Source organism: Trachurus japonicus, chromosome 24 (assembly GCF_045865225.1).
Source record: "Trachurus japonicus isolate A0001 chromosome 24, Traja_1.0".
In the NCBI taxonomy this organism is placed as follows: Eukaryota; Metazoa; Chordata; class Actinopteri; order Carangiformes; family Carangidae; genus Trachurus; species Trachurus japonicus.
Window position 1 is genome coordinate 25,339,597 of NC_140930.1, and position 16,901 is coordinate 25,356,497.

Sequence of the window (16,901 nt, forward strand, 5' to 3'; positions counted from 1 at the left end):
ATTTGTGGAAAAGGGGCAGAATATGTCTCCTTTAAATCAGACTCGCTACAATATATTATGTCCTACATCTAGCATTAATTTTTAATATTACTCTAAAATGTTCTACATTGAATCATTTGTTAGATGAATGTGAACACAGCTGCAGCTCAGGCGATTAGTGCTGATCAGCATAAAGCAACATGGATGCGTACAGGCTAATACAGCAACGTTCCATATTTCTGCTGTAAATGAAAACGTAGTTATTCGGAGATAGTGCATCCGAAGAGACCCCTACACTCTCCTGAGAATGTTAATTAAGCTAAAACGCTTTTATTATCCTGACATAGCCATCGACTGTAAGTGCAGTCTCTCTATTTTTAAAGTATCTGCATGACAGATGGGGAAGGTTCATTGGCATTCTTCAAAGGAAAAGGTGATTTAGTGTTATTGTTTTTATTGATTTGGAATTGATTGTGCTATTTCACCTCGCGAGTGGTCGAAGAGTGGCGAGACGGAGGAGCTGCTGCCCTTTCATCACAGCTGGACCCTCGGAGAGCTTTCAACCCAGCTCTCTCTGGCTGTTTGTGCACTCAGTCAGATTCAGTGTGTGTATGTGTATGATAATCAGTCATATTAAGTGCAGATTTTATTTATCTCAAGTCTTGCTGTTTCAGTTTTAAGAAAGTCTCCTGAGATTCCAAATCATGTGTTCAATGCCTTTGAAAGATCTCTAAGCCGCCTCCTTAATTTTTCACTTCTGCTTCAGTCTTTGCTCCCTCAATAGCACGCTCTCAGTCTCTGCTTTCTTTTTGATGCCAAGCCGCAAATGAAAAAAATTGAAAATTGATGGCCCCTCTGCCCTTAATTTGTTGCCAAACATCCAATTTCAGTCACAGAGGAAAGGAGGAGGTAGTGGAGCAGAACATTTCAGAACTAAACAAGATGCACTTGAGCTGCTTCCAGTCCGTGTCACCCTTCTAGTAAAACCTACATTTCATTTGATGCATTTTTTAATAATAACCTCTCCTCTTATTTCCTCCCGTCTCCTCTCCTCTGTCCTCTGTCTTGTCCCTCATGTGTGAGCCACATCCTTGTACCTGTTCATTTGGACTGACATGGGCAGAGGTCGTGGAATTGAAACTTGTTTAGAAAAGCTTGTGGAAGGCCTTAGTGGAGCAGTAGAGCAGAGGCTGAACGCTGCTCAGCAGCTGACAGTCAGAGCCTTGTTCCCTCTGTGCACCGTTTCACCTTGACTGCACTAAAGAGCTGCAGGAGCAGATGTGGAAATGAAGCCAGATAAGACACCGGAGACAGAACCTGAGGATAATCACAGAGTGTGGTTCCTCAATGAGCAGCATCATCTGGCATTTTGAGGTCAGAGTTTTCATGCAGTTTAAGACAAAGTTAAAATCATGTGGAAGTGGAGCACAACTGAATAAACTTCAGTGCTCTTATATATACATACATATGTATAGTGCATAATACTGTATATATACTGTATACACATAAACACACACACACACACACACACACACACACACACACACACATATATATATATGTGTACATGTATATATATAGAGAGAGCTATGATAACATTAGGCTATACATTCAGACTTTATGAGCCAATGTGTAACTATTTAAGTGATGATATTTTTGTATATAGAGAAGTACAATTTAGTGAATACAATGTAGAATACTATGGAATATATAATAAGTGGATAAGAAAAGAGGTTGATAGTCTATAAAGTAACATAATATAAACAAACGATAACAGTAATGCAGTCGTAATGTTATATGGTGACATCCTGTGCAGTCTGTGCAATGATATTAGCCTATAGTATATAATAAGAATAAAAATCAAGATTAATATTTAACAGCAAATTGTTATCCCAATGTTGTCCTTGCATCTGGCCTTGTGAAATAGTGTGTGTGTGTGTGTGTGTGTGTGTGTGGGTGTGTTTTTGCGTGCGTGTGTATTTCATTAGCTGGCACTGTGCTATGTTGCACATCCAGCAGAAGCACATCATTCCTCCTGAGCAATGTTATAACTGTCCCCCGAGGGTGAGTTTAATTGATGGGCCTCTGCAGTCGGTGCTATTTTTAGTGGTTTGCAGCTACGATTTTTAATTAGTACTAAACCTGGTGTTTTGGAGCTGGACCTCCCAACAACAACACCTTCAATCACGTTTGTTGTCTCTTCCAGACATATCTGCTCATATTCCTTTGTTTACATCCAAGAAATAACGCGAGCAGTGTAATAGACTGCGCCATTACTGCAAAGAGATGATAATACATGCATAATTAGAGCAGCCAGCATGTTTTACATTAATACCTGAATGATCCTGCTACAGTCTCTGACTGTGAGAGCTGTTATTTGCTTTTTCTTCTTCTTCTTTCATGAATTAAGGGTCTTGTTTTCAATTTTGAAAAAAATAGATGTTCAAGATTTTATTCATATTATGCAATGTGATTTAGCTCAAATTGTGTTTGCTGAGGGGAAAACAGTCATAGATGCAGCTTCTCTGCCTGTGTGTCAGTGACATTAAAGGCACTAGGAAAGGGTGAAAGTTGGAAGGTAGACATAAAGACAAACAGATACGGGCCACACAGAGTGAAAAGTTTGCTGCTTTCAGGAAGGATAATTAACGGTAATAACTGACCTCTGCAGCCCAGAGGAGCTGATATTAGCTATACAGCCAGCTCAAAGCTAACGTATTTACAAAGCTCAGAAGTCCATCTAAGCACATTTTATACCTGCTGACACCTCAGTTGTGTTTGTCTGCGGTTTGGTCTGTGGGGAAAGTCCTCTGCAAAGTTAATAAAGAACCTTGCCCAACTCCTGCACTGATCGATTTTAAGCTTAAGATGCTCCCTTCTTTTTCCTGCAGGGGAGTCTTTTCAGTGTTTTCATTTAATTTTAGCTGCATTCATTTTGCTGCAGCATCTAATGTTTCACTGAGTGACTGATTGAGGAGGGCTTTAGAGTTCTGCAGGGGCAGCGGGGGGCATATTGCATGCTCAGAGTTCATTGACCATCGCTGACACAATATACCTGAAGGAGACTGTCCCACCCAAGAGACAAACCAAAAAAAAAAATTAACGGTTAGGACGGAGTTTGATGGGGTGGAACGTTCCTGTTTACAGTGAACCGCTAATGGATGAAAGTTTTCAAAGCACATACTGTTGAGAGTGTGATTAGGTTAATTAGTGCTGGTGTGATTAGTTGATTAACCAAATCAACAGAAATTGAATCAGCACGAAATTTGATAATGGCGTAAGTCCTGCAGCGAGCAAACTGGCAAACATTTGTTGTTTTCATTTTCACTAATGTGAGGATTTTCAGCTTTTCTGCCTTTTTCTATGATTTTCGACTGCTGGTCGGACAAAACAGGCGATTAGAAGATGTCACCTCTGTGTCTGGGAAGCTGTGGCAGGCATTTTTACTAATTGTTCATTGTATTTGTCAAATAATTCACATATTAATCAATACCAAAAATAATAAGCAGTTGCACTCTGCATGTAGTTTTTATTATTATTATTTTTATTACTGGCAAACAATCCAATCCAACACAATTCAAGTCAATTATTGGCACTCAAACATACAGGTGGTGGAATGAGCTGGCGGTGAAACAGAATGATTTCAGCTGATGGAGAAATGGAAAACAAATTGCTGCGCCTTAAACCCTGCGCAGTTCAGGTCAGCGTTTACTGTACAGGTTGTGATAAAGGACTTGCTTTAAAATGGACTGAACAATCCTGGCGACTCTGAATAAATTGAGAGCACAGAGAAACAACAGATTGAACAACAACATGTACCCAAGTTTTTTGTTGTTTTTTTAACAGGAAAAGAAAAGGCCGTTTGTACCATTTTTTTCCCATATGCTAATGTTGCACGGATGATATTAATGCTGTCCGCCCAGGCAGCCAGCACCAGTTTGTCAGCGGATGTGAAATAGTGAGAATGAGGTGGCGCATATATTGTGAGAAACAACCCACTGGACTGTAGATATCATTCCTACTGAAGCCTTCACATACATCGTCCCTCGTCCCTGATATTTCTCACTACGTGGCTTCAAAAGAAGGATTAAAATAAGACAATAGTCTGCTTTCTGTGTGTTATCTGTGGAGGGACTTACACAGCCCTTAGTCCACACTGCTGCTGCTGCTGCTGCTGCTGCTGCTGCTGCTGCTGCTGCTGCTGCTGCTGCTGCTGCTGCTGCTGCACAAGCCAGAGAATTTTAATGAGGATACTGTGTGTTTGTGTGTGTTTGTCAGCACATGGACGGGAGTCTGAGCTGAAATCTTTTTTTTTTTTTTTGGCAACAGCAGCATTCATCTAGATTCGAGACGTGTGAATGTGTGTGTCCATTTCTTTGTGCGCTCATGCGTGCGAGGAGGGGGGAAACAAAAATAGAGGCTGCCCACTGGGTTCAAGCACATGCTTATGCATGAACACACTCTTCCACCAGTGAGGTCCTGACTCACACACACATGTCAAAGGCTTAAGTTGTCTTGGCACACGCCTCCTCAGCCGCGTAACGCTGTGCAGCGGCGTGCAGTGCGAGGACGACTCGGGGAAGTGTGTCTGCTTTATGTTTGCCTTCCATCGATGGAGTTCATGAAGGAGCTCGGAGACCAAACAGCAGCTGATGGTGTTTGTTTAGCGGCCGTGCAAGGCTTTGCTTTATCCAGTCGGTCAGTGTAACTGCCGCTTCTTATCTCATCAGGTGTACAATTCGTGCCGCCCTGCTGCAAGGCGCCGGAGCAAATGTGTGTGCAGAGCAGGAGAAGGGAGACAGTTGAAGAAAACACCAACTCATAGGCTATGCTGATTTGACTGGCACATGTGCAGACTCCGGTATCCCTCTGTCAGTCGTATTTTAATTCTGTGCTTGCATTTGTACACCCTGGAGAGGCTGTGTATTTGGGTATATGCAGAGGTCAATGTGTGGTGTTATTGATCTCAGGGGAGCCGATCGATTAGCGGGGTTCATTTGGATGAAGCAGGTACTAGAGGCAAGTTCAATATGTTGAGTTATGACTGAGACCTTCCTCTAGTCATATTAGGCTTTTACTTTGACTAATGAATAAAAGAACAGATGATCCATCCATTGGTCCATCATCTTTTACCTGCATGCGTATCCTGTTAATGAGGCCTATTCCCACATGCACTATGAGCTAGTAGTGGACACACCCCAGGGCCTGGGCAGCGCTCCCATTCACAACTATGGGGAATTTCACCAACCCCCACCCTCCTTTAGTAAACTCCATACTGCAACACTTCTCTCATGCTTTCTGTTCTCCCATGACACAAAATAATTCACAGCAGCAGATTTACCCACTCACTTCTCAAAATTCATAGCAGTATTTGATACCACAGCACGTTGTTAGTCGGCAGTTATAGAAACAAAGAAAAAAAAAGTACTATTTTATTATTGCTTTGAGCTAACATGGATATTGTGGGAAATTTCTACACAGTGCATGTGATAGTTATGAGTAAGGGTGCCAAGTGACGCCCACAAACAAATAATAAATCTGGCCTTTGCAGTAAGGATATGTTGCCATTGTAGAAAGTGAGCTAGTTAGCAGGGGCACACTTGTGTTTGGAGGTTATGTTACAGTATACACACACTGTTTAATTGCTAATTCATTCTTCACATACTTCACATTAGGGTTGGACGGTATCCAAATGTTGATTCCGTTAAACCTCCTCCACATTTTCCCGCGGTATATGGTATTACCATGGCCAATTAAAAATCATGTTGTACAGTTCAGACGGAGTCACCAAAATGTCGTCCAGAAAGGGGATAGCCTAGCAATTAACAACAAATAGCTAATAACAAAATGCGTTGGGTGTTTGCACTTTGTATAAAAAGAGTTCAACAGTAGAAGATCTAATCTCCATCGGAGCGCTGCACAGCTGTAGCAGCGTCTGTCTGTGTTTTTATAACATTGGCAAGAAAAAAAACCATGAGCACAAGCCTACAGGACACACATGGTAACTATGGCAACATAGTGCTTCAAATCTAGCCAAGGTTTTTGCAGAAGTTGTAAAGTGACCGACTCACTATACAGTATGTGCCTTTTTCATGTGGCGATGTCACGTCCATCAACTTTATCAAACATTATTCTATTGGAGTAAAACTGAAAATTCAACCACACACATGTAAGTGCTGGAGATACACTCATTATTTAGGCAGTAAAATAAATTATATTTAGTAGGTTATATATCAGGCTTCTACAGTATATGAGTGCACTGCATTTTTTTTATGACGACGGTAAACTGATATAGTTGCTATTTTAAGATACATCTTACCTTACAGATTTAAGATACTGTACATTAATACCAATACCATATTACCACCCAACCCTACTTCACATACAATTTTACGTATTTTTGGGAGCTTTTTGCCCTTAATTGAAAGGACAGTTGAGAGAGACAGGAAATGGGGAAGTGCAGAGAGAGCTGGAATGACATAGAGCAAAGGGCCACCAGGGGAATCGAACCGGTGCCGGCTGCATCGACGGCTGTAGCCTCTGCATATAGAGTGCCTGCTACACAGCACCCCAACACTCTGGTTTCTTTTACTAAGAACTCAAAAAAAAAAACAACTCTCCTACTGTAGCCCAAAGCACAAAGCTTCCACATTTGGAAAAATTCCAAAATCTTACAGGTGTGCTGTGCCGAGCCACAGGTGCTTGGCTATGATTGGACAGTTGCTGTTCAGAGGGAGAGGGTTAGTCAATGCACCAAGCTTGCATGTGTTTGGACTGTGAAATAAATGAACAGCAGGCTACTTAGAACTGAATTCAAGCTTCACAGAAAAACCTCTCATGACGTCTCCGCCATCAGATCTTGGACTGGAAACATTTATATGGCTGAAGATCGCCGTAGCATCTGGGCGTGATCAGATCCCATGATACCAGGTGATGCATTGCACAATCTTCCAAAAAAGATCCCATAATGTATGTAGACAAAGATATATGTGCAAGCGGCTCTTAAGTGCTTTTGGATGTAAATGACCCGGCGTGATGAATGGTGTGATACGGCCACGGTGAGTTATCTGAGCCTTGTTTGAATCAGGATAGAATGAATCAGCACATTATGTGTACATTATGTAAATGTTTGCGGGTGTGGTTAATGGAGGTAAAGCCAGTTCACGACTGCCCATTACTCTTTCAAGGACTGGCTCTGGGGAGGGGCTCTTAATCAGAGCAGTGGAGTCAACCTCATATCCTGCCTCTGTTTTTCTCCACATCAGGAGCTCCAAACATGCTGCAGTGTGATGGTGTTGTGTATGCTAATGTGATTATCTCTTGTTGAATTTCATTCTCATCTCCGTTTTGTTTTTTAAACACTTTCTCTCTGGGTGAGGAAACTACGGTGGCTCTGACGCGCTGCAACTTAAGAAAACACATGCAGACGCACAGCCCATTGAGAAAAACATCTTCATCACTTTGTGTTTTCTTCAGCTGCAGTGCACTGAACTCTCAGGGCCACCATAGGAAAGACCACATGCACTAACAGCTGGTTAATATTTGATCCTGTATTTTTTGGGGCAATAACATCCAATTATAAGAGAATTCATTATGCTTAATTATGATATTCATCTTGAATTCTGCTCTTTTACAAAACAGCATTTCATGACTGAATGATAAGGCGTTGTTTGAAGACGTCTCCTAAGGATTAACCTCCTGAAAGGTTCCAAGGAAAAAGAATATTGTTAAAACAAATATGCAGAGCTTTGGTTTGTGTGGTATTCCCAAAGAAGAGCAAGGAGACAAGAAATGAAAGAGTTCTTTACAGATATTTTTTTTTATAAACGGTGATATGAGACAATGGAAAAGAAAAAGAGAATCATTGTATCATATGAAATGTAACATCGTACAGAACACTAGAGGCCTGCATTAAATACACTATGAAATAGGCTCATTACTCCTCAAAATAATGTAATTCCTATGCTGCGATGGGACATCCTGCAAAGAGAAAGAGTCATCCCATGTCATATCTGATGAAGAGGGGCAATGTTTAATATGATCTAATGACCAGATTATTTATAAAAATGTGATGTCACTGGTGCAGTATGACCTCACTGTGATTCGTCATTCGGCAGGATCCTTAAATCCAAGTTTTTGTCCCGTCTTCAAAGAAACACAGCGCTGTTCTCTCTGCGCACATCAGACATTACATCAGTGCTCAAACTTGCATCAGCCAACAGGAGGCCGGCCTGCTGTCCAAACAACACAACAGGTGTTGAGTCATCGCCTTTTCACCCAGCACACACAAACACACAAACCAGATCTCTAGCTACTAAGATACACTTCATCATCTTTAACAAGTGTGCAGCAGATGGTGTAAAGTTATTATTGTTGTCAAATTTGAAAATTAGCAACTAGAGAAACTACAGTAGAGATGGACATTTTTTGTAATTCCAATATTTAAAGGGATAGTTCACCCAAAATTCAAATTCCACTCATTTTCTTCTCACCCTCATGTCAACTAAGGGTTGGGAGAAGTTTCAGAGTCCTCCGTGCCTCTCTGAGTGACAGCGGGGCTTAATGTTCTTTTTTAAGCTGGAGATAGCTCTCAATGACATTGGGCTCATTGAGAATAAATCTGGGGCCAATCAGACGCCTCCATGATGCATGATGGATAAGCATTCTTACTTTACAGCATTTTTTCATAAAACTTTTGCACAGTAAAAGTATTTTTACATTAAAAAAAGAAATATGGGATGTGTATCCAACTCCAGTGGCTGCACATGTAACTACTGTAGAACATTATGATCTACTTTCACGTTTACAATATAGATAAATATCCAACAATGGAAACCAAGTGCAATTCAACATTAAACATCTCTTAGAGGAACTTCAGTTATGTAGATGTAACATTCTGTTGTTAAACATCACAACGGCAGTGACTGTATGGACATCTGTACTGTGTTGATTACCACGTAATTTGCAATCAACAGAATTAGGGACTGACCGATATGGTTTTTTCAGGGCTGATACTGATCATTAGTAACCAAGGAAACTGATAACTAATATTTAGAACCAATGCTTACTGTATTTGCAGTAAAAATTAAAATGTGGTGTTAAAATTTTGGATAACACACCTGAGATTAGACTGAATATAGTATAGTATATAGTTTTTTGTACACTGTGAAAATCTGTGACCTTAATTTTTTGTAGAACAACACAGATCTTGGTTCAGTGGGGGCGGTGGGCGGGACAGTGTTGCACAGCCAAGAGCGGTGACTTCAGGCAGAGAGACGGCTGCATCAGAGCCAAAGGCGCGCATTCTAAAATACATTGATTCTATCGGTTATCAGTCAAATGAACAGCTGAGTATTGTCAGCCATGCCGATAATCAGTTGACCCCTACACAGAATAAATCAGAAATTTAAAGTTGAAACAAGTCCTTTTGCTTAAATCACATGTGGTTCATCAAACTAGTATACCTGTGTAAATTTAACACCACAAATCAGGTAGCATGTTATTGCTTCTCTTTTGTCATTGGTGCAGGTGCAGGGAACACCAGCTGAGCTGAACTATTGTAGCCACAAACAACAGGTGCATGAGTGAAACCCTGCTGGAATAATAACAAGTGTTTGAGTCCTTGTACCCATCCAGCAGATATATGGTCAGTTTTTATATCAAGAAAATAACTCCAAATCAACATTCAGGTCATCAGCATCGCTTGTTCGCAGGGCCGGTTCTAGGCAGGCATTGAGGGGGCAGTCAGAAATGTGAAGGGGGCATCATGTGAACACATCATGCTCCAGCACTTTTTTTCTCTGTGCTTATAGTAACTTCATTGAATTGGGTTGTTGGCTATGTGTCCAACCCCAACCTGGAGAAGTGGATTGCACTTTGTCAGGCCTCTACCTTCAGACCTGTCTAACTAGGGGCCGGGGGGGCCAACCAGGGTCTTAGGCCTCTACCTTCAGACCTGTCTAACTAGGGGCCGGGGTGGCCAACCAGGGTCTTAGAGCCCAAATTTTTTTACTGTCGTAATGCAAAGAGCCACATTATATGGGGGGTTGGGGGTGCATATTTGAAGATGCATTGCAAACCCAGAGGGGGTGAAAAAGGTGAGTAGCTAAACTCCTGTAGATTTTAAAATGTGAGTGGAGCATTCTGGTGTACTCTGAGAAGAGGGGGGGGTTGTCCCTTTTTCAGCGGATTTTTGTGCTACTGCAGATAATTTTGTCAACTTGTAATATACACATTTTTTGAGTATATTAAAATGTGCTTTCTCAGCTTCTAAAATTTGGATTTGAGGGGGCAAGACATTTATTTGAGGGGGCGCTGCCCCCTCTTGCCCCTGCGTAGAGCCGGCCTGCTTGTTCTTGGATGTGCCTTGTCCTGCCAAAAAAAAAAGAAGGAGGAGGTCATTAGGACGAAGGCACAAAAGAACTCCCATCATGCCACTGGTGCTTTGCCTCCAACTCTAATGGCTGATTTCTAGGTGGTGGTGGTGTTGAGACCACTGGTCTGTGGCCTGCCTGTTTTCTGGGGAGATGAATTAGAAAGGAGATGGGCTGAGGCAGACGCCGCTGTCTGAGGGAGACGATGAAGAGGAGATTCATTACTACTCATCCCCTTACACCTACTCACACACAAACAAACAAACACACACGCACACACACACACACACACACACACACATACACGCACCAGAACTGGGCCTCATTATTTCCTCATCAGGAAGTGTGGGGTTACAGGCTATTCTATGAGGCTGCTGACGTCTGCCCCGCCATTTATCACACACGTGGACACGCACATACACACATGGGTGTTCTGCACACACCTACAGACGTGCAGTGTTCCTTCCAAAGACGGCATAATTGGAAAAGCACTGTCACTGAGGAAGATGGAGGTGCAGCAAGTAAGTGGGCTGCAGCTCCCTCAACACAGCTCCATCTCTTAAAGCAACAGTTTAAACAGCACGCTTAAAACACAGGACGCCTTCATCGGGCTGCAGGGAAACATCATCCTCTCTGCCAGCTTTAACATCACATATTTGCATAGCTTTGACTTCAAGGGAAAAGGTGCAATCAAGTCCACGGTTTAGCTCTGGAAATTCATTAAGCACAAATAAAATCATTTTCCTTTTTTTATTTCTTTTTAGCTCCATGCTGTGCATCATTTAAATCATTTTTTGTACATTAGCAGCCAGCAGCTGGAGGGGTCAAGCCCACTTTACTATACATTAGAGTATCTTCCTCCGGTACTAACAAGACCATTGTCCTCTATAACATTTAAGCTACTCTGCTACCAACAATGTAGCATGCTGTATCGTTCACTATCGCTCCATTGACTCCATCCTGCATTGCTACCTTAATTGCCAGTAATTACACTTAACCAGGCCTGATGACTGTGGCCTCAGAGAGGGAGTTAGTTACCATTACCTTAATGCCCGATGCAGAGAGAGAGAGGGGGGGGGGGGGGGGGGGGGGGGGGGGCAGAGAGAGAGAGAGTGTGTGTAAGGGGATGAGGAAGTCAAGTAAAGGAGATTTTATAGAGAAGGAGAAAGGCAAGCATCCCCCCGTCTCCACCCCGGTAGAAATTTAAGTTCAAGTTAACACAGGGATGTGGAAATGCCTCATGAATAATTCAGCACTTGCTACAAAGTACCACAGAGGCATGCCAAGCAGCAGCTATGGCAGGGGCGCTGCGTTGCCCTTTACAAACCTTAACCCAACTTGTCCGAAAACGCCCACCCTCCCAATCGCCACCCCCACCCCCACCCTCACCCAATCCCCCTCCTCTGTGTTCCTGGCAGAGACAGAAGAGTAGCCTTTATAAAGCTCTGATCTCCAAGGACTGCCCCTTTACACAATATTAAAACAGTTGTTTTGACCCCTGGCAACTGACCCACTGATTAAATTTCAATTCTAAACTTCAAATATTAAAGCCTGCATTGGGAGTTGTGTAATGAATTGAGCCCCAGACACACTCACCCACAAACACACACACACACACACACACACACACACACACACACACACACACACACACATACAGTACCCTAAGCTAAATGAAGCTGCCACATTGTATCAGAGTTAACACCAGAAGGATTATTGACTTTTTTATATAGAAAGAGTAAATGACTCTGATCACACAATTGAGTGCTTTACTTTAATTGAACGCAAAACTGTTCAAACATCTGCACATTGACATCTTCATGTTTCTATACAGCAGTGGTTCCCAACCTTTTTTGGCTTGTAACCCCATTTCAATCAGGACAGACCATTTACGACAAGAGAGCCAGGTTTGAAGATGAAGATGAAATTACATTTATTGTGAACAAAATAAACTTTGGCGCTTAGACCACGGGGTGTAGACCAGCTGAGTAAACTGATCTGGGGATGAGAAGGTTGCATCTGAAGAAGTTATATCCCCCCCGGGCCTAGACACTGGTGGTGGTAGGGAAGCTTGAAGTCGCCTGATGAGGGAACTTCTCAGTTGAAGATACAGATTAAGTCAATCTGTATCTTGATGGAGGTGGTGCCGGGGTGGAGGTGAGCTGAGAGTTTGCTGAAATGACGGCTGGATGACAGGAGAGAGAGAGAGAACTTTTAAATTTGACACTAATGACTGATTGGTGGAAGAGAAAGAGGATGGCAGACTGTGATTGGTTGAATTATGAGAATAAGGGTGGAGCGAGAGGATAGCGAGAAAACAGGGAAATGGCTTTGAGGCGTGCTTAAAGAGATAGTCTTCCTGTCTGAACTTTCGCTAAGCTTCATTTTGACATCACAGATTTCTGGCGACCCCCGCGGTCACGACCATCAGTCAAGATGCACCAGCTCAGATATTGTTATGCTGCATTTTATTTGAACTTGATTTATATTGAAGAAAGTGAAAGTATAGAGTACAGTTGTTTAAGGTTGTGTATCGTGTTTTTAATCATTATTTTAAAAGAATAATAATTAGTTTTTGTTTTTTTTAAATTATCAAATACTAGACATTTCAGGCGACCCCATTTGAATTCCAGGCGACCCCATGTGGGGTCCCGACCTCAAGCTTGAAAAACACTGCTATACAGCTTCCAGATGTGAGATACTGTACACAAGTCTATATAGATCATGTTACTGTTATATTTATATTTGCTAGCTTGTTCAAATTTAAGCAATAGTTCCAGATGTTTTGAAAAAAGACTTTCTCATTGAGAGGGAGCAGATCTCTCATATCTGTGTTGTTAATCTGGCCAAAGGTAACACACACCGTCACAAAGTATCTGTAAAGCTCACTAATTACCACGGTACATCTCATGTGAAAAAAATAATGACTGTGGGGGCAAGAAATAGTTCCTGAGTGCTACAAACACTCTCATCCTACTCTCAGCTAAAAAAGGCCAAATAATCATATTTCCCAACATGAGTTATTCTTGTGGGCGGAAAAAAGACAAAGCTCAACATGTAACTAACAGTTAACAGAGACCTTTACGACTGTTTAGCTGGTTCATTGTGGAAGTGGGGCAGCTCTAACATTCCTCTAGTTGCAAGTAGTTGCTGAAGACATCTACCGTAGTATTTTGAATGCTTCAAATTAATACCTTAATCTGGTTATTCACCATAATCTGGTTAGAGAGTCTGTTTTATCCACTGCGCTGTCACTCTAGTCTGCAGGGTACATAAGATCTCCATCAGAGTTAGATCACCAGCCATGTGTGTTATTACCATTTTAATGATGTGGTTTAAATGCACTTAGCTGTCTTACTGAATGATGTGTCCGGTCACTGTGGGTGTGTGGGTTTTTTTTCCTTCTTCTAAATCATTGAAATGTGTGTTAGACTGCAGCTGAATGTGCTCCTCCTCAGATTCTCTGCTCTCTCTCCTTTCATCCGCACAACAGCAGCGAGAGCGAAGTGCAGCGCGTGAAGCAGCTCGCGCTCCTATCTCAAGTCTCAGTGAGTGATATTCAGTTGGCTGAGATATCTCTGTTACACAGGCGCCATCGTCAGAGTGGACTTATTGCAGAAATAGATGCATCATGCCCCTCGCCCACCCTCCGAACACATCGGTCCGCCACCACAATCACACTTAAGTATAAAGCAGCGGCTGACACCGCATAGATACAGCTAGCAGGAGCTGGTTATTGTGGAGTGTAGCCATGAGATAGAGGTCACCGTTGCCAACGGGGTTGAGAGATGGAGGGAAAGGAAATGTTCTGACAGTAAATTACATACTGCATTCACATATTCCATCAGAGGCCTCCGCATCAGATGGCTGTTATATCACAAATATGGATTATTAACCTTTTGACCCTCACAAATGAAACGCATTAAAGCGAACCATTCAGCAAACTGAAATTACACACGATGTCCATCATTTCGTTGCTTTTTTTGCCGTCATGTTTGATGCAGCGTGTTTACATACAGTATGGTGTGGTTGCATAGCTATAGTTTGCAATTTTACTCTTCCTATTTCTAATCTTCCTACCTCCTATCACCCTGCACTTTGTGTGCATTAGAGCGGAAATGTCTCAGACACTGAATCTCATTGTCAGCCCTCTCCACACATCATCTCATCTGACTGTACCACTGGTTGTTTTTCTTTTTCTTTCTTTCTATTTTTTCTTTTTTTTCTTTTATAAATCATCCAAACTCCATAGATGACAGACTTGATGGACATTTAATCTGGTCGGAGACACATTTTCCAGCAGCCAGCCTAATGTCTGAATATGAGTTCACCTCTTATTGCTTCCCATTCATGTGAAGGTGGCTCTGTTTTTTCTTTTTTCTTTTTTTTTCTTTCTTTTTTTTTAGGATTTGCTTTTAGACTCCAGCTTCTAAAAAAGAGGCTTGAAGGTGAGGTCCTTCACAGGGCAGTCTGCCAGGTAATAACTTCTTTAATCGCTTATGCCTCATGCCCATATTTCCACACACACACACACACACACACACACTCAAAAAAAAAGCCTACAAAGAGAGCAAGTCACCTTTATTTGGGAAGAGTGTAGGAGACAGCTGCTATACAGGATCATCACCTCATTAACCCGACATCTGGAGAGCAGCAATTTAGAAGTTTTTTACACGCTGTACCCTCCTTTCCCTTGTTTTGCCTCTGTTTCTCTCTGACCACAACATGTCCACCCCTCCACCCCTCCACCCACCCCTTCTCTCCCTCCCTCCCTCCCTCTCCCTGTCTTGCTGTGTCCTGGCACGAAATAAAAGCAAATAGCATATCTTCAACATCACAGGGCTGTTTACTCACGAAAAAGGCGTCGCACAAATGTCATTCAGATCAGCCGGCTCCCGCTGCTAATCAAGCTGGGACTGTGATTGGATGAAATTAATCGCGGGCCTTCTCTCTGTCGCTGGCGGCTGACAGCCTGGGAGCCTGATAGGTGTCTTCTTCCCAGGTGACTGGAGCAGATCAGGTGGAGAGTGAAAGACATCAAAGCCTGGAAAAAAATAGAAAAACCCACATTAGATGAACACCCGAGAGACAACCCCCCCCCCCCCCAAAAAAAGAAAAAAGGTGTGTGAGTACGTCTGTTCAAGGATACTGCTGCCTGTGTGTTGAGTAAGTGTGTGCGTAGGTGGAGTGAGGTAATGTGAGTTTTCGTGCAGGTGTCTGCTTCTTTTTTCTTTTTTTTGGGAGGGGGTTGGGGAGGGACATGAAAGGAAGCAGCTCAGGTTTGATGTGATAATGAAGCGCCTTCTTTAGTCTTCATCTTCTCTTTTATCCAAACCACTCACTTGTGCCTATTTGTCCAACAAATGTTTTGCTGGACCTATAATGTAGAAATCTGCCTTCCTGCTATTCAAACGGGAATATCAACACCTTCCTCTCCGCTCCGCAGAACAATGAAAGGGATTGTTGATAAAATGAGTGTATCTTATCTTATCCTTGTCTTGTGAGACCTCCTCTGACTCACGCTTTCCACATCCGTGTGTCACGCCAGCTCCACCCCCCCAAACCCCCACACCTTCCACCCCGGTGTCTTAATATCAGAGAAACCCAGAGCTTTGAGACTTGTCATGCTTGGTGAGAGTGAGCAGGAGTGATGCTAAGGTTAGCTCACTGGAGCGTTTAGCTGTACATGGGCAGATTTACCGGCCTGTGAAGCCATAAACCTGCAATTACAAACCCTAACAACTCTGGCGCAGGCGGCCCCGTACACCACAGTTTTCCTCTGGGCTCGGGGATTTAAGCTTCACAATCAGTCAAGCGTGACTTCAGAAGCTAATTGCACAACAGTGACACACGCACACACACACGTACACACACGCAACATCCTTACAGGAGAGGGACTGATGGTGGAGGTGGAATTTTGTTTGAAATTCATCAAATTTTAATCCAGTGCGTACATTTCCATATTTCCATATTTATCTCTTTGCGCTCCTAGCATCCACTTCCTCTCTGCATATCATTTTGGCCCTATTAATAGCTCCAAACCACTCCTTACCTAACACACAAACACACACACACAAACACACACATACTTGTCACCACAAGGGGGGAAGAAAAAAAAACAAAAAGACAATCTCCTATCAGGTCTGGCTCTCAAAGACACGTGTATCACAAGGTAGATAGCGCTGTCAATGAATCACTCCATTTCTGCCACACTTAGTAAATTGACTGCTTGATGCAGGAAACAGATGAGAGAGACGCAGGGAAGAGCCAGAGATAAGATGTTGGATTCATACTCTCCTCCTCCTCCTCTCTATAATGAATCAGTGTATTTACTTAGAGCAATCTGCTCCTCTAAAATGGCCCCGCAATCGCTCTGTCTTCTCTGGAGCGATGTCACCCCCTCTTCTATTTTTTACCCCTCCCCTCCCTCCCTCCACCGTCAACTCCCCCCCTCCCCTCCAAAAGGTAATTGCTCTTACCCGAGACACTGTAATGGATCCTGGATGAAGTATTGACCGCTGCTAGATTTTGATTAAGGGGCTGTAGGGC

At 42.7% G+C, this 16,901-nt stretch overlaps 1 protein-coding gene across 4 annotated transcripts in view; it reads left to right on the forward strand.

Annotated features, from left to right (window-relative positions):
* The window catches only part of LOC146962056 (MAM domain-containing glycosylphosphatidylinositol anchor protein 2), a 208,092-nt gene that overhangs the window by 82,801 nt on the left and 108,390 nt on the right, over window positions 1–16,901 (forward strand). The window lies entirely within an intron of this gene.